This window comes from Vulpes lagopus, chromosome 4 (genome assembly GCF_018345385.1).
Source record: "Vulpes lagopus strain Blue_001 chromosome 4, ASM1834538v1, whole genome shotgun sequence".
NCBI lineage: Eukaryota > Metazoa > Chordata > Mammalia > Carnivora > Canidae > Vulpes > Vulpes lagopus.
Window position 1 is genome coordinate 563,888 of NC_054827.1, and position 18,952 is coordinate 582,839.

Consider the following 18,952-nt stretch of genomic DNA (forward strand, 5'->3'; position numbering starts at 1 on the left):
TGAGTTGCAATAAAATAAAGAAGGAAAATCATCGATCACTGGAGGTTTCTCCTTTGCCTAACGTCTTGCTGTGTAACAGATTCTGCTTGAATTGTTAAATCATTTGTGTCTCAACTGTTTATGACGAATATATAACAAAAAATGAGATTTTCATAAATGCAGTCATCCAAAAATGCCAAGTCAAATGTGTAAAAGGCTTAGTAAGCCATGGTGTAACTTAAAAATAAACTTCTTTAAAACAAGCTCTGGTTAAATTTTCCATTTTATATTGACAGTTGTCGGAAAGAAATGACATTGAAAAAGTAAACCAGATTGCTCACTTATACATAAAGAGATTTTAACAATGTATATCTAGCCAGAGCAAAATTTAGTTTTTAGTGTTTCAGTTGGAAAATGTATAACTAGATGAAGGCATTTAACACTCTGTGGAAATATATATCTTTGACATTTGGGGGAAATAATGTTCTATGTTGAATCTATTTCAATAAGCAAAAGAAATACCACAATATTGGTTCCCTACTCCTTTGGTTTCTAAGTATTCATGTGACCCTTCCTTCTACTACCATTTTTTTTTCTAAGAAAATAAATGGCAACCACAAGTCTTCTTTAAATAATATGTACTTGGGCCAGATGATAATAGCACATGCTGCCATTTATATTCATTTTATGAATACAGGTGAGAAGTGAAAACACCAAAACCAGCAGTTCACAAAGTGAACTTGGATTTTCTCGTATCAGTCGTGATTTGAAAGGACAAGCAAGGAAATAAAACATGTCATTGAAAATGTTTACTATTAATAACCAATATTGTGAGGACACAACAACTTAAAAAAAAAAAAAGAACAACTTGAAGGAGTTCCCAAGAGTTTTAATGTGTATGAAAACTATCAGCTGGCTGATACTTGATTGATTTGAAATTCCCGAACTTGTGGAATCACGAGGATAGGTGCAGCCGATGTAGCTCTAGGGAGAGAGAGTGGTTCAGGTCTATGCAACACTCCGATGTGGTTGGCACGGCCGGAGGCACCGAGGACCTGTGGTGGGATTCATCTTCGGCCACTGCTACTACCTGGTGAGTCTCCATCCCCTGATGGCTGCTCCTTGGAAACCCATCCCCTCAGGATTCTGATTTAGCTTCTCTTTTCCCCAACCTTTATGATCCAAAACTCCTTCATTCCCCCACGTAATTACTGACATCCTTTCACTGGGAATCTTTCCTGGTAAGGACCAGAACAGAAGCAACTTGAATCAATAATTTGCAATATATCAAAAGTGAGTCGCTAAGAAGGTGATTTTTTTCTGTAGTTCCTTAACATCTTACCTCCTCCTCCTAGGTAGTGAAGTGTAAATTGATTGCAAACTGGAATGTATATCTGACCAGAGGTTTAAAAATTGGATGTGGAATATTGCTATACATTGACATACTTGTTTTTGAAAACAAGGGCATAGTCCTATGCACCCTCTATGTATACAGAGGACTGATAATTTGTTCATTAAGGTAGGCAATAAATATATACTGAATATGAAGTATGCACCAGACACAGATATGTGAGCAGAAGGCTATTGGGGGTGCTTCTGCTATACTTTAACTCAAGTACAGCTGGCCTCAAGGAGATACTTTGAGGACGTGGCCAGTTTCCCATCAAGCCTTTTAGGAGGCAGCTTGGGACTGAATCCAAATCCAAAAGAGCTGACAGGCTGGAGGTTGTGGCTGGCTCATGGCTTCATTCTAGGTGCAGAATGAAGACAGATGGCTACATCGGGAAAGGTGGGCACTGCCATGGATCACAACTGATCCACTTAGGAGGGAGGCATGTGCATTAGTCAGGGTTTATCAGAGAAAAGAACCGATATTGAGAGAGATCATAGGAGATTAATTATAGGAATTAGCTTATGTGATTGTAAAGGCCAAGAGGGCCTACCATCTGCCCTCTGTAAGTTCAAGGACCAGGAAGGTTGGTGGCGTAATCCCAAAGGCCCCAAGAACCAGAGCACCAGGGTCCAAGGACAGGGGCACATTCATGTCACTGCTACAAAGAGAGTGAAAATTCGTCCTCCCTCCACCTTTCTGTACTATCCAGGCCCTCAATGGATTCGATGATGCCCACAGTGGAGAGGATGGGTCTTCTTTACTCAGTCCATCTATTCAAATGCTAACTTTTCCAGGAACACCCAGAAATGACATTTTTACCAGCTACCTGGGCCTCCGTGAGACCAGTCAAGTTGACGCATAAACTTAAACTTTATAATCCCTTTGTGTCAAAATAAAATAGCCTCTTGCCTATGGTCCATAAATTTCAAATTCAAATCCAAATCCTCCAAAGACAGAAAGAAGATGTAAATTGTACTCATTCTAAAAACATTAAGGAAAAGAAACAGAGTAAACACACACAGAAAATAGGAGAAACAAAATAAAAACAAATCCAACAAAAGTTAGGATCATTAAAACCAAAGAAAGATCGTTCTTCAACTATGCAATAAAGTATTGTTATTGCTCATTAAAACAGTAAACACCTCCCTGTAAAGGGTTCAGGTGACCACACCTGGGCTGGCGTCTGGGTCACAACTTCATGAGATTTCTGGAACCAGAACCATCCAACTAAGTCGTTTCTGGATTTCAGAACCAGGAAACTGCAAAGTGATAAACACAAGTAGCTTTAACCCATTGATTTTTAATACAAAAATAGGTGAGTAATAAGAAGGGGAAGGGAACAGTAAAATAAGATACCTACATACAGGCTAGATTCAAATATGTAGATAGACGCGTATGGAATACAGGAGTCATGTGAGGATTGACAAGAAAGAACAAAATGCCATTTTTTGAAACACATACATGATGGCCTATGTGGAATGCTTAATAGTTTTAACAGGCAAAAATCAGGAAAAAAATGTTGCATAGTCATTTTTTTGATACATAATTAAAATGAGAAGTAAATGACACGTCAACATGTCATCGACGGAATTTGTAATCTTCAATGGTAGTGTAAATAGAAAAAGATATCATTTACAAAAGAAGGAAAGTCTGATACCTATAAATTACACATAATGGGAAACCTACATGGTTCCTATAGAATTACAGACACATCATTGAAAGACGTCCGCGTATAGCTAATAAAAGGTGTGGAGTTCAGGGGTGTAGAGGAAGGCTCGATTTCAGAGAAGTGGCAGTGCTTCTGAAATTGATTTATAGACTAAATTCAATTATAGTCAGGAACTATGGAGAGATAGCATAAATCTGAGTCTATTCCTGAATTTATAGGGAGAAACAAAAGGCCGATGATACCCATACAATTCTGAAAATAATATGGTAGGGGAGCTTGTTCAACCAGAGAGGATTTCTTGAATATGACATAGCATGGAAATAGCCAAACAGAAAAGGAGGATAGAATTATTTCTATTGAATTTTTAAATGTCTGAACAGTGGGACAAAGTGAAAATATGAGCCACATTGTGGAAGATATAACTTCCATGTACTTCACTGATAATGGCCTAGGATCCAGTCTACTAAAGAATTCACACAGACCCAAAAACCAACAAACAAGACTCATAATGTGATAGAAAAAGAATGTCAAATGACTTGAAAAGGACGTTCAAAAAGTAAATTATACTCCCAGAACATGACATCATCCCAACCTGATTAATATGCAACAGCCAAGAAATCACAAATAAAAACAAAAGATTTGCTAATTGTGAATATCTATCTATCTATCTATCTATCTATCTATCTATCTATCTATCTATCTATCTAAATATTAACAAGGAGAACTCATCTACCCATTCAGATCAAGCCAGATCCTGCTAACAGATGCTTAGACTAGTATTTGTAAACATCTGCTCTACCTGAAGACGCTCTCCGGCACGTCGCCCTCTTCCCAGTACATACGTGGGAGAGATGTATGCGCTCATGCCCGGAGAGACATTTAAATGAATGTTATCGACAGGAGACCAAATCAATAATGGCACATTGTTCACATAACTGGGCCTAACATGTAGGACTTGCAGTGACTAAATATCACACGGAAGTTGCAGAAGAAAAGCAAGTGGTGGAAGCATCCTAGATCCTAGAAGCACCGTTCAGGCCGTGAAAACACCACCTCGGACCGGGTGGTTCAACCACAGACATTCACCTCTCACAGCTGCGCAGGCTGGGGCACAAGGTCAAGGGGCCGGCCAGCTCCGAGTTGGGGAGGGCCTTCCCGGAGGGCAGATGGCCCTCTTCTCCTTCTGTCCTCACGGGGTAGACAGAGGGCCCTACCCCTTCTCAGAAGGACACTAATCCCAACACAGGGGCTCCCCACCTTGACCTTCTCTAAACCTGATTATTTCCCAAATGCCCCACCCCCAAATACCAGCTCACTACTGGGTAGGGCTTCAACACACGGATTTGGGGGGCACACAGACATTCAGTCCATAGCAAGAAGGCTACACAAATGTGTCACTCACTGAATACTCTAAGACCAGTCGTGCACGTATTACGTCTGTGTGCATAAGGAGATGATTTTAGAACACTCATGGGAGGTCAAACAGGAAGAATATAGACCGGATATTGGACAAACATACAGACATAGCTGTTGTGTTTATTTTAAAAAAGAATCTGGAACATACGGGTTCCTGGGTGGCTCAGCTGTTGGGCGTCTGCCTTCGGCCCAGGGTGTGATCCTGGGGTCTCGGGATCGAGTGCCACGTCGGGCATCTCCCTCTGCCTGTGTCTCTGCCTCTCTCTCTCTCTCTCTCTCTGTGCCCCTCATGAATAAATAATAAATGAATAAATAATCTTTAAAGAAACCTAGAACATGGTTGGTAAAGTAATAACATTTGTCCAAATATGAGAAGTAACTCTACGGCCATTTTTAATACTACTATTTACCTTCTTTGTGTGTCTAAAATATTTCAAAATATAAGAGAAATTCTGCACGAGTGGGCATCCTGGAAACCCGAGGGGTCCTGCACAATGTGTCACACGTGGCCTGTCTTTGGGTTAGAGGATCGTGTAGAACAGGGTGCTGGGGACCAGGCTGCATTGTTGCTCCCTCGGCCTGCAGCCACCAGAGCTGGAAAACCGTGAGTCCTGATGAGGGCACAAAGGTCCAGGGTGGCACAGGGTGGGCCTCAGAGCCCGCCTCGGGTACAGAGGGCAGCTGGTGTGCCCGGTCAGCCCACCGCAGGCCCCCTGTGCTGGGCCCTGGGACGGCTGCCCCGATAGTCACCTTCAGGAGCTCGGACCCTCGGTCCAGGGGCCCTTCCTTGCGTGGTAGGACAGGTCGTGAGCTCACTCTCAAATTCCAGGGGAGCGAAGTGTGTTATGTAGGTGCTGTCACCAAGAATGGGGTGTTTCCCTCCTACTGCCGGCAGGGCCCCAGGTCGCTGGTGTTCCACGTCTTCATTCACGTGTGCAGTCCTCGCGCGATGCACGTTGAAAGTCTGGTTTTACGGTTACGCATAAAGTAATAAACGGAAACTACCTCCAGTTATGTCGTATGCACGCTGATCAAGCCTGGGATGATTGTTTGTTTGTTTGTTTTGTTTTTTAAAGACAAGAGGTAAACCCAGTCACTGACGAAAACAAAGCAACAAGGAGCAGTAAACGCCCCGTTTCCTATTTATGGGATAACAAAGTCTTCACGCTATTTGACACAGCAACGGCCCCTTCCTGGGTGGAGGAACTGTGAGCCTGAGGGCCAAGAATGAAGGGAGATTATTGCGTCCTAACATCGGGCCTGGGAACCACGACATCGCAATGTCTTGTGTTGGCGACCCTCCTGTTCTCCTCCAGCACCTTGTGGTGGGAGTGCACCTCCCTCTCACCCTCCCCGGGGGCCTGGGCCACACGAACGTGGCCCGGAAGACAGACGGGATCCGGTGCAAATCCCGGGATCCTTATTTTATGTTAAATTAGCACATAAAAGCCCCCTGAGCAGAGACACCCCGTTGGCTTGAAGGACTGTGTCACTGAGGATCAGCAAAGTGAGGGCTGGGTGGTAGGGAAGGCCCCTTCAGTGGCCGCCCAACCAAGTCTCGTATTTTGTACGAAGGCTTCGTAAAGTGATTTAACAGAGAGCAAGATGCTGGCCCCCTAAACACGGCTACGGAATACTTGGGAGATTTTTAACTAATTATCTTACTCTAATAAACAGTGAAAAGAGGCACTGAAATTTTATGTGTTCAGAAAAGGAACTAAAATGAGTGATGAAAAGACAGTAAATAAAAACGTATACTAAGCGTTGAAGTAATATCTTCTCAAGCAAGAGTGACGGTGAGGTAATCTGATTATAAACACAGATGTCTGGAAATTTCATTATACAGCTTGCTGATTAGGGAGCACTACATCTGGCCTTGAGGCAAGCACTTGGACTGATAAAGCTATTCCACTTGGAATACTTTATTTTTCATTATATGCTCAATAATAACATGATTAAAAAACAAAATTGCATTCAGATCGTTCTGTTGCGTTCATGTTCTCCATCCCACGGGGAGAGCAGGAATCGTGTGCCACCCCTGCATTAAGGATTTCATCGAGTGCTACGACTCACCTAAAACATTGAATTTGTGCCTACAATAAACGAAATTATTTTTGACAGATTTATCATAAAAAAAAGGTTTAATATGCACAAGGTCCTGCAAAAGTAGCATCTTGATCCTGCTGACGATGGTCACACTCCACACAGTGGCATGGACTGACGGGATATTTAACCCGCTAGCGACAGTGGGAAACTCAGAGCTGGTTTTTCAGATGCGTCCAGTGGTGAGAAATCGTGGACTTATCTCCGTCCCACACATGAGTCCCCAGGATCCCTATCACCTGGGGAGGAGTGGGCATCCATCCTGGCATCTTGATGAGCACGGCCCCCATCAGCATTACAGACACACGCAAACAATGTAGGAAAATATAGAGATAAAGCAAGACCTTACCCACGATGCCACCGCGGGGAGAACTGTGCCAGCGTCGCTCATGGGACAGGAACCAGAGCAACAGAGGGACGGACAGACAGCGAGGGAGACACAAGACCATCCTCTACACGGGTATTTCTAGGATCAAATCCAATTTGCTTGGGTTCATTACAAGAAAAATAGAAAGAGTTCAACAAAAGACTGACATTAAGATACGTGTGTCTTTGTTTCAAGGTGCGCCTCGCTAAAGGCATAGAAACACCAAGCTTATAAGAATGCCACGAGGGCTGCGATCATTACTAACCACGAGTGTCCGTCTCCCGGTTGTGCGTGGCCACCTGCTGTAAGGACAGAGATTGAACGTGCTTCCGAGTGCGTGACTCTCCACTCGGTACTGCTTACCGCCCGGCCTTGTGCAATAGCTTCTCTAACCTCCTCGTAATCCCACACACGTGTCTGACGCTGATATTCACGGAGAAACGCTCCACTCTTTTCCTCGCTCATAACTTCTACGTACTCGGGCCCTTCATTCTCGTCACTTGGACGTGGGGGGTAGTAGCTGTGGGTGTTTTCTTCCGCCAAGGCTTGCGTGTGCTTGGTGCCTGCTATTCTTCATTGCTTGCTGGTCACTCCTGCCTCCTTGGGCTCCTACACACATGTGGGGCAGTTTTGTTACTCTCAGAATCCCCTACTCCCCCGTTCCTTGATTGGAGGCGTGTTTCTTGATCCTATTCATCGTAGTTTCACGATTAGGCCTCATGGCATTTCAGATCTTATACGATGATGCTTCCAGTTTGCTGTATCATTGTTAAGAGCGGGAACGAATTCTCCAGATGCCATGTCCCCACCTTCCGATGCCATGTGTGTTGTGTGAGGAAGTGTTGACTCAACGGGCCTGGGTTGGGCAAACCCTGCATATTCCTCAGCCAGTTTGCACTCCAGCCCTTGCACAGCCTCTGGACCCTGAGCCTCAGGGATATTGTGTGGGGTAGAGCATTTCTGCAAGGCTGAGGGCCTCGAGCTCATACCCGTCTGCTGAGATAGTTCATGCTGAGGACGTGATCGGCGGCCAATACCTGCTGTCTTTCTGGGGCTGCAGAGCGTCCATCCCTGAGGTCGCAGAGGTCACTAAGGCCACAGAGGTGCTACAGGCCTACACCATGGGCTCCCCAGGAAGACCCCTGGACACCCAGGCCAGAGCAAGCATCCCTGTGGGCAACACTTGAAACGCGTCACCTCCCATTGCAGGGAACATTGTGCCCCATGCAGTTCCACCGAGGGAGGCTCTGTGATCTGGGGTGTCCACCCCCAGAGCCCTGAGAAGTAAATACCTGCTGTCCACAAGCCCCCCAGTCTATAATATTCACTTACAGCAGCCCAACCAGACCAGGATATAGTCTTTTGCTCATCTATCACTAGGATGAAATGCACCTTGAATTTCCAAAAACCCAGACCCTCTAGTCATCTATCTCAGAGCGTTCATGACTATATAGACCCTTTAAAATTCATTTTACTGGGATGCCTGGGTGGCTCCATGGTTGAGCGTCTGCCTCTGGCTCAGGGCGTGACCCCGGGGTCCCGGGATGGAATCCCAGGTCGGGCTCCCTGCGTGGAGCCTGCTTCTCCCTCTGCCTGTGTCTCTGCCTCTCTCTGTGTGTCTCTCATGAATAAATAAATAATTAAAAAAATAAAATAAAATTCATTTTACTAAGAGATGATAAAGACACATTCTTAGCTCCATGAAAAACTTAGAACAGAAAGTCGTTTTCAAGTTTCTATTAGCACGTGTACCTGACTGCACTTACGCTGAGTGAGGAAGGAAAGGGCTGACCTGGCCATCCCCTGGAGGCCGGAAAGGCACCGGGACGTCAGCGCGGGCACTGGGTGGGGACCCACAGCCCTGGGTGAGGGGCGCTGTGTGTGGCTGAGGCTGCCACACTGGTCTTGCAGAGACACCCACAAGAGAAAGATCACCTTGCCTAATTTGAGAATCTCGTACACGATCTCTGCATTTCTCTGAGCTGAGACAATCCATTGAATTTTTTAAATGACTGAATCTTCCATGCTGGGTTTTAGAAAATTTAGAACATAAGTAATGTGAACTTTATTATTTTGAATTTTTTAAAACCTCTTAAATTGATTTACTTGAGTTCAGTGTTTTTGTGTTGTTGCTGTTGTTTTACTTTTTAAGAAATTAATTTTGGGTTTTATCATTCTTGCCACTTTTTGTAGGGGGAATCCTTTCTATTTTCTTCTTTTGTAAGTACGCTTCGTGTACCTGTAAGGTGTACCACGAGAGGACAGCCAGGTGCACCCGGACGCAGTGACCTGACTACCACGCCACGCTCTTGAGCGATCCCTTCACACGTCACCGTTTCCCAGTGTGGTGAGGGCACCCGGAATCTGCTCCCAGCATCTTCCTGGCAGACGATCTGCTGTCAGCTGCGGCCTCTCGCCCGACGTCGGAGCGCTGCCTTAGTGGTCCTGCAGAACGGCTGCCTTCTGCCCTGTGGCCTCAGCCCCCTCAGCCCCGGCTGGTCCCTGGGTCCAAGCCTGGAGCCTGTCCGCAGGGGTGACCTCGCACTGGGGCGGGCCTGGCCCTGAGTCTGAGGGGTGTCCTGGTGCACGGGAGGGTCAAGGATGCGGTCTGAGCCCCGGGTGAGCAGACGCTGTGTCCACAGGGGCCAGCCCAGAGTCCGGGTCTGTGGGGGCCAGCCTGGCCCAGGGAGGGGCTGCAGGCTGGGTGAACAGGTGCCTGGGCCGGGGGCGCTGGCCTAACCTTGGTGTGGGCTGTGAGGGAGACATGGAGCCTCTTCAGTTGGGCCAGAGTGATGCGCTGGGGGCGGTGGCTTTCCCTCCTCCTCCTCCTCAGAGCCCCTTTGCCCGAATCTGCATCCACCACGTGCTGGGATCCCTGCCCCGGTCGTGGAATGATAAGGAGAGTCCCTGAGGTCATCGGAGGATTGTCTGGGCCCTGAGGGTGGGATGCTTCTTAGCTCCTGAGTCCTGCTGACCCCACCATCTGTCCCTGGGGCCGGGGGCTGGCCACACAGCACCTGCCTGTGGTCCTCAGCACTCCTCGCAGCCTCCCTTATAAACCCCAAGTCACAAGTGAACATTTGGGGTTCTGGCCCACAGAATGGTCTTGGAGAAGGAGGAACTGGGGAACAATCCTCCGATGACCCCAGGGACTCCCCTCATCATCCTGCTGGCTCATCCGACTCCTCCCGGCACTCCGTGTCTAAACCCGACCTGTGGGCTTAGTACCTGACCTCAGTGACTGCTCCTCTCCCTTGCTTCTCCCGAGCCGGGGGATTGTGTCCTACTTACTGCCCAGAGGGATGTGTCCTTCACCTGCTCCTTTGTCTCAGAATCCCCATATTTCCCGTCCTCTTGCACAGATTCCATCAGCGCACCTTCAGGAACCTTCCCTCAGTCTTCATGCCAGAGCTTCCATCTCGAGGTGGTTTTCCTCCCCAGGATTCGTATTGTACTCGGATTTGACCGCAGCCATGTAAGAAAGCATGATTCTCATTTTCTTTATTTTCTGCTTCTATAATAATAGAAGAGAGCTCTTCTGCGAGAGCTCTTCTCTGTTCTCCGTAGACTCCACAGAAGGCTTGTCCACATTGCTCAGTAAAGAATGAGCTGCCGGCTGCTGGCTCCCCGCCTTCCAGCTCTCCCATCGAGCCTCGGGGCCGCACTGTACCACACTCTGGCATCCCCAGAACACTTTCCTGTTTGCGTTTCCTCAGAAAGTCCATTCTTTGTCTTTCTTTCCGGAACCTGGCAGCGAACCCTTGCCACCTGCTTTGTTAGTTGTAGGGAGGTTTTGGAGGATATGCTCCCTATCACCATGGAAGAAAACAAAACAAAACAAAAAACAGCCACCACCTCTATACAATTTCCAGTTTTTCTCTACCTCTAAAATACATTTACTTTCTACACATTGGAATCATTGACTTTGGGGAGGAAAGGTGTACAGTATAAGAAAGATAAACAAAATGACTTCCAAGAAAGAGCGAGACCTTGTCTCTGATCAGTGGATGTAAGGGATAGTTCATTTTATGGTTGACTTCTTTTTTTTAATAATAAATTTATTTTTTATTGGTGTTCAATTTGCCAACATACAGAATAACACCCCCCCAGTGACGGAGAACAGAACACACAAACTCAAAATGTGCCAGCTTGGCATGTGGGTCATTTGGGGTTGAAGACAATCATGATGGTCTAAGAGACTCATGAAGAGGTGCTTCTTTTCTTTTTGTTTTACTTCCCCTTAAAAATCTACCTTGGGGCCTGTACCAGGAAGACAGCTATTGCCAGAGAAAATATATCAGAAAGACTGAGTTGTCTGGCATGTGCACTTGCCCAAGATTTGCTCTTGCCATCTACCTGTGAATTGTCTTCCTCCCTTTTGAAGCCTCGGGCCCTGAGCTCCTTCTCCTTAGCTCAGGATGGCATATGTGCCCCAACTGCCTGACTCTCTGGGGCCCCATGCTTTTGGGCCTCCCTTGTACATACGACATTAAATTTGCTTTTTCCCCCTCCTGTTAACTTGCCCGACATCAATTTATTTATTAGACCATCCAAAGAAGCTAACAGGGAAGAAGGGAAACGTTTTTTCCCCTATAGCAGACAGCATACAGCTATTTTTCTTAGTTACAGTGTCATAATATTTAAGACACACCATTCCTTTTTTCGGCTGCTAATCTTAACTAATAACTAATTTAAACTGCTAGTAGGTCACCAGTGTTTTCTATGAAGCCTACTTCTTTTTCTTTTTTCTTTTAAAGGGTATTTTATTTTAAGTAGGCTCCATATCCAGAGTGGGCCTGGAATCAGAACCCTGAGATCAAGAGTCACATGCTCCACTGACTGAACCAGCCAGAGGCCTCGAGGCCTATTTCTTTATTTTTCTAGTTATGGTATGGTAATCTTCACAAATCTAATTTCTGAGGTTTTTTTATTTCCTTAAAAACTTTAAATCTCCTTACTGATTTTCTATCTACTAATTCTGTCAATTACTGAGTGAGAGAAGACTGTTTGCATCCTCAAAAGAAAAAATTACTGTGTTTGTCTATTCAGTTTTATTAATTTTTGCCACATGTGTTTAAGAGCCCTGTTGTTAGGTGCATACACATTTAGGACTGTATTACTGTCTTGGAGAACTGACCTGGCCCCTCTGTCCATTATCTTCATCCTTCATAAAATTTCTTGTTTGTTACTAATGAAGCTTGTCAAGCTTTACTTTGACAATTTTTTGCCTGTATAATCTTCTTTTATCTATTTATTTAAATTCATCTATGTCTTTATACATCTATGTCATAAATTCATCTATGTAGACAGTTTGGTTTGATCTTCTTTTCTATCCAGTCAGTTTAGCCTCTGTCTTTTCATTGGGGTATTTGAAAGGTTTGCATTTAATGTGATTTTTGACATATTTCTGTGCATCTGTATGCTTTCTCTATTTTTTAAATCTGTAACCCTTTCTCTTCCTTTTCTATATTTTAAAAATTATTTTATCTTTCCTATAGAATTAGTATTTATGCTTTTATCAAAAGAATGTTAGTGTATTTTTCTAGTATTTTTTTTTTTAAATGACAGATATGCCCTACTGATATGCACTCACAGAGAGGAGTAGCTAGCTAACACCAGAAGGGGCAGGTGCTCATGTGTGTGTATGTTGGGGGGTTAGTGGGGAGAAGAGGAATGACATTTACATAATGGCAACTAAAAGCCAGATGTTTTACCTCCATTTACCCTTCAACTCTGAAAATAGTGTCATCACTATTTTCAAATGTTTTTTTTTTTAATTTTTATTTATTTATGATAGTCACAGAGAGAGAGAGGGGCAGAGACACAGGCAGAGGGAGAAGCAGGCTCCATGCAGGGAGCCCGACGTGGGATTCCATCCCGGGTCTCCAGGATCGTGCCTTGGGCCAAAGGCAGGCGCCAAACCGCTGCACCACCCAGGGATCCCTCAAATGGTTTTACCCTTCTTCAGATGCTCATGATTTTGATGACACTATGTATATTCTGAATCGAATGTCTCTGAAGCTGATTTGACATTCTCAGATAAAATATATTTATTAATATATATTCTTATATTCTAATGTATTCCTCACCCCCTAACCCACACTGATTTGAAATATTATGGTAAAATCTTACCACAAATTTAATATCATATCACTTGTTTTAAATATGGCACTCAAGCTTTCTAGAGTGCTAATGACATTTAAAATATTGTCATTTTTAAACAGTTTTAAAATTTCAACTGTTTTTTTAAAAATGTTCTCTTGGCAAACTTCTAATGTTTGCTAGTTTCCAATTAAAGGAAATGCTAAATAACAATCCAGAATTCATTTTGAGCATATGTTCAGGTGAAATGAAAGATGGGCTTTTTAAATGACATAATTAAAAATGTCATTATACCAGGAGTAAATATCAATGTTCTTTTAAATGTAATTATTATTTTTAAAAACATTGTAAAAAATGAAAGTGATGATTATCTAAGATGATAATAAGAGCTTTCTCAAGGTTGACTTTTTGTTATAAAGAGATATATATGTATATATCATGTATCTGTATACATATATCTCCTATCAGGATTACTTCCTTAGATATCCTGGAGTCCTGAAAGACTATACCCATATTAAAGTGAATACTTGTGGTATCTACATCCAGGAAAAGAGTTTGTTTTTTAAATGGTGACCAGGGAATAATCTTAAGTGATGATACTATTCAAACTTGGCACTGTCTTCTCCAATTTATCCACCTAAAGCCTATTGGCAGAGAAGGTTCTTAAATCACTACATTCCTCGGGGAAGCAATAATTGAGTTCTGCACAACAAATATATCACCTAACAAATGTCTCCATGCCTGAAATAAGTGTAGACATATGCCAGGTACAATGGTAAACACAATGGATGCTTTATTTTATTTCTGTAGGTGAATATTTTAGCAGACTCCCCAAACTAAAATGATTGCCTAAACTCCCATTTCCAAAAAAAAAAAAAAAAAAATGTGGGTTTATCTGAGATTTCATTTTCAGAAGCGGAAAACGAATATGGAAGAAAAAGATATTTTTTTCCTACCTTGGCCAGAAGCTCACATAGCTCCATTGGCGGTTTTGGGTAGGTATTTGAAATGAAAAGTCAAGGGCTATCACAAGAGGAAATTTCTGCTTATATTGGTCACTTGTTCCAAATTCTGCCTTAAGAAATATGAACTTAACTCCTTCCTATAACAGTTGTGAATATCCTTCTCAGAACGTTTTACCCACACCTGAGTGGATTTTTGATAGTTAATTCTATTAACCGATAATAATAATAGTTACGTTAATTTTTATGTGTGGATTATGCATTTTTGATCAATCTACAAACACTTCTCTTTATTCCCAATGCAGTCTGGTCTAATGGAAAAGTAAAGGACTAGGAATGCGACGATAGTAAAGCAGATTCCACAGCCTGTGGCATGCAGAAAATGACCAATACAGGTTAATTGTTGTTGCCATCACTGATATGTGCGGCCAATAAATGCATGACTTTGGGCAAACTGCTTGAATTCTCTCATATATTAAAGTGGCCTGTCTACATTCTGGGGTTACGACAATAGTATATTAGATGAAAGAGGATTAAAAATGCTTTGAGAAATGAAAATTGACAATCTAAAATAAGATATTGTCATTACCCCCAACAAGCTTCTGGACTTGCCTCCTCATTAGCTGGTGCATGATCCTGGAATGCAAAGTGGTTTTATCATTTACTGCAAGAGGTAAAATCAAGTCAGGAAAGCCCACTCTATGTACAGAGGAGATAATCCACACTAACTCTAAAGATAAGGCAATACTGGCTTCTTCCACTTGTGGTTTTCAAATCATAGCTTGACTCCACCAATATGGACAACTGCCCATGGGCTATGTCTGGTGCCTCATCTCCTTAGTTAGCCTCGCCTGATGTATAAAAGTACTCCCACATTGGCTCCGGGAAGGTGTTCAGAGAGTTACCTGTAGGTTGGATCAATACTCCGGTTGGCTGTAGCTAACTCTGATGGAGGTATTCACACAGATAATGTGTCCCCAGTGACCCATTTTGTCCACTCAAATAAGCCAAGTCTGTACAGATCTTCAGGTGATTTTATTTTAAGCCTTTCAAGATGTTGTGCAATCTAAGCACAGTGCAGGGATGGGGAGCAGTAGTTGTGGCCAATAATTGGCCTAATGACCAATAAGGCTCCACTCACTAGTCTTGCTTGTAAACATCCAAATATGGTGATTGGAGCCTCTTTCCCATAATCCCAGAAACACCACTCCACTGATGTAAGCTCTGAGGCATGTTCAGATTGGTGCGTAGATAGCAGTCTTTGGCATCAAAGCACTGGGATAGCTAGTACTTCCCAAACACAACACCCATCCTCTCACCATGCCAACACACAGGCATGACCAGGGTGTCTACCGGCCTTCAGAGGCTTCCTGGGCTGGCAGATGATCATCAGGGGAGCTGTCTCCCCCAGGCCCTGGTCCTCCTACTGCCACTTACCCAACACACCATCACCAGATGACAGAGCATTGGAAGATGCTGTTTAAGATGGAGTAAGAACAATGAGCTATCCAGATGCTGCCTTCATCAGCTTTGGTAGTGGAATTCTCAGGCAGGAGACCAGAGCAGCCACTGGCTGAGGAGGTGCCATAGATCCAGCCTCACTGGTCTTCTCCATCGGGACCAGCTCCAGCTTGCCGTCATGTGGGGTGTAGGCCTAGCAGACCTGTAATGTCTCATGGGTAGCAAACCAGGTATCTCCCAAAAACCTAGTGGCCACTCAGTTGCAGCCTAGTTTACTCAGTGTTTGGGCTAGTTTTTCCAGCATAGGTCAGCAGTAGCTTGGAAGCAGTAAGCCAGAAGCTACATGAAGCTCTTTCTTATAAGATTCCACGTGTACATTGGTTTTGGACTCAACCTCCACAGCATCAGTGGCAAAGTCATTGAGGACGTCTGTGCTGTCTTCCTTTACCAAGAGGTCAGTGAAATTGGAGGAGGTCAATGGGGCTGAGAACTTGCATTTCCAGAGACTGACGGTGGTTTGCAGGGCTTCCTGCAGCGCGTCTACCTCACTGTCCTCACACAATAACTGGCAGAAGGTGATGTGGGGGGAAGATGCTCTGTGCTTTGTTCTTCTTGTAGCTCTGCTTTGACTGTTGCCCAAACCAGGAGAGCTTGTGTGCTGAGGGGCTGGTGGGTTGGAGGTAAAGGATGTATTGAGGTCATCCAGAAAGGAGTCACCAATGTGGGAGAACCACCAATCCCATGGCTTTTGAACACTTCTTCCTCCTGCAGATGCCAAGAATTTTGGCATCTATAACTCTGGTCAGGGCCCAAACCAAGGAGGGGACAATACTCTCAATCTTAAACCATCCACCCAGCACTTAATTTAAAGCCTTTGAGAAACTGGGTCTCAACCCAGGTCTATAAAGAATTGACCTCTGGGTCTACTACCTAGTCAGCAGTGACTGATATATTCCTCACCATGGAGCAGGGCTGCTCCATGGGTGATCATGGTTGCCCTAGCTTCTTTACCTGGTCTCTAGACTCCCACTTTCATGACTATATTACAACTTTAGAAGCTCTTTTCAAAATTATAATAAATGAAAAATTAAGCCACTGAATGCTTAGCAACACTACAGTTAAAAAAGGGACAGTTAACCTTTCTCCTCAATCCTACCTTGAGGAGAAGGAAGGATACTCTCACTTAAAAAAGGAAGCATACAACTTACACCAAGTTATTTATATGGAAATTCTCAAACCATGAAAAGAGTCCGTATTCTTTTACATTAATTAATGTAATGTTAATATTGGGACCAAAGAAGCAAAATGTGATATGGTTAGTACCAGAGTCTAATTTGGGGTCTGCTGTGGAAGACCTTAGGAATGCTGAATATATTGTTGAGCTTTTCTGACTTTCATTATTTTTATTTTAAAATGAGAATATTGGGAGTGATGGGGTGAGACCCTTCCACACTGAGTCTTTCATACAAATCAATGACCAAATCTGGGCTGATTATGAGTAGCCACCTGGGGGTATAGGAGAATGAATAGAATCAGGGAGATGGATGGGGAGTGCATACATAGAAAAGAGAGGACAAGATAAATTCCATTTTAAGGGCATGTAGTTCTGAGCTAAGTTGACATTGTTATGAGTTGGCAAGATAACTGGTAGGAAGTGTATAGTGATCTTTCTGTCAAAAAACCCCCAGAGAACTGATACTGGAGAATCTGTGGGTGTTGTGGGGAGCTTTGAAGTCCCATGGGTAAAAGATACAGGGTGAGGATGCCCATATTATTGACTCATCACAGGAAAGTGCATGTGTGAAAGAGACAAAAGCAGCCCAACTAAAGACAAAAGATCTAAATTGGGACTGGAGCTGCCATCCAGCATTTCAGCCCAAGTCAAGCCAGGGTCATTACTTGTTAAAACAAAAGACAGTGTGCATATGGGAAAAATAGCAGAAGACAGGATCCTCATGATTTACCAATCACCATGTCTGAGATAGAATCCAAAATTACCTGGCATAGAAAGAACTAAGAAAACACAGCCTATTTTCAGTAGAAAAGAAAATGTGCCAAAACTCAGCTCAACATAACCCAGATGTGGAAGCTAGCAGGCAATAATATTAAAGAGGCTATTGCATTTCTACTCAATGAAGTAAAACAAAATGTATTTCCAATGAACATATAAGAAATCTCAGCAGAGTAATAGAACTGAAAACATATAATATCTAATTGTTTTTAAATAGACAATAGTTGGACTTAGCAACAAAAGGGAAATGACAGAGAAAAGAACAAATAAGCTTGAGGACAGATCAAATAAAGAGATAGAAATTTTCCAATGTAAGCAATAGAAAAGAAAAGGGTTTACATATATATAAATGTAACACTGGGGACCTGTTAGTTCATATGATGTGGTTCAATATTATACATAAATGTAGATGGAATTACTAGGCAGAAGAGAAAAATGGATGGGAAAGTCTCTGGAAGAAATAATAGCCAAAAATTTCCCTAGTTTGATGAAAGATAGAAATCCACAAATACAATAGCCTCTAGAGTAGATGTAGTCTTTCTTCTGCCAAAAATCGAGGTTGCAAACTATACCCAAACACCATAAAGAAACCAGAAATCACATTTATTCCAACCTGGGTTTCATCCCTGGGAAGGTAAATGAACAATGCATCCTGCTCTGGGGGTACAGCCCTCTGGGAGTCCAACAAGAAGCCCGAGTAAACTGCTTCTTGGTAGATTCCAAACTCACCTTTATGTTCTCCTATCTCCATGAATCTGTCAACAACCCTGCACATCCTCTCAGCCACTCTGCTGCGACTTTCTGAAATGATGTATCTTAGGGCCCGAATGGCCTTGAATGCTGAACTCATCTCTTTGGGCTTCCAGGACATGACTCCACAAAGCTCCACTCTCAAGGACTTTCCAGATGCCCTTCTTTACATATTTCTTCCATCCTTTCTTTTATATCTTCCATAATTTTAGATGCACTAATTCATGATAGCTTTCAATTTCTCTATTATCTAATATGCTAAATGTCACAATTTTCCTTCAGACAGATTTCATTTCTTTTGTTCCAGAAGAGTTGTTGCCAGGAGGGAGATTGGCTTGGGTACCATTAGATGTTCATTTGGGTCCTGAATAGAGGTCTAGATTTGATCCTTATTTCTGTGACCCTCCAGAAGAGTACATGGACCTTAGAAATATTTACCATCTTTTACCTCCTAAACAAGCACATTTATATAACACCATCTGAAAAAAAAGTATCCTTATTTTACTCCTATTATAATATTTTTATATTTGTGTTTAAGCAGTGACCAATTATATTTCCTAATATTTAATATGCTTATTCATGAATTAGTAATTTTTTTTAGTTTCTGATATATTTTTCAATAATTCATCAGTTGCATATACACCCAGTGCTCATCACATCACATGCCCTTCCTAATGCCCATCACCCATGATGATTTAGTAATTTTAAAACCATTTTCCCCTTAGTAGGTAACACGCTC

General features: G+C 43.2%; 1 pseudogene; it reads right to left on the minus strand.

The window, feature by feature from the left end:
• Positions 1-14,892: 14,892 nt before the first annotated feature.
• On the minus strand, positions 14,893-18,334 carry LOC121489456 (annotated as a pseudogene).
• Between the last annotated feature and the right edge of the window lie 618 nt (positions 18,335-18,952).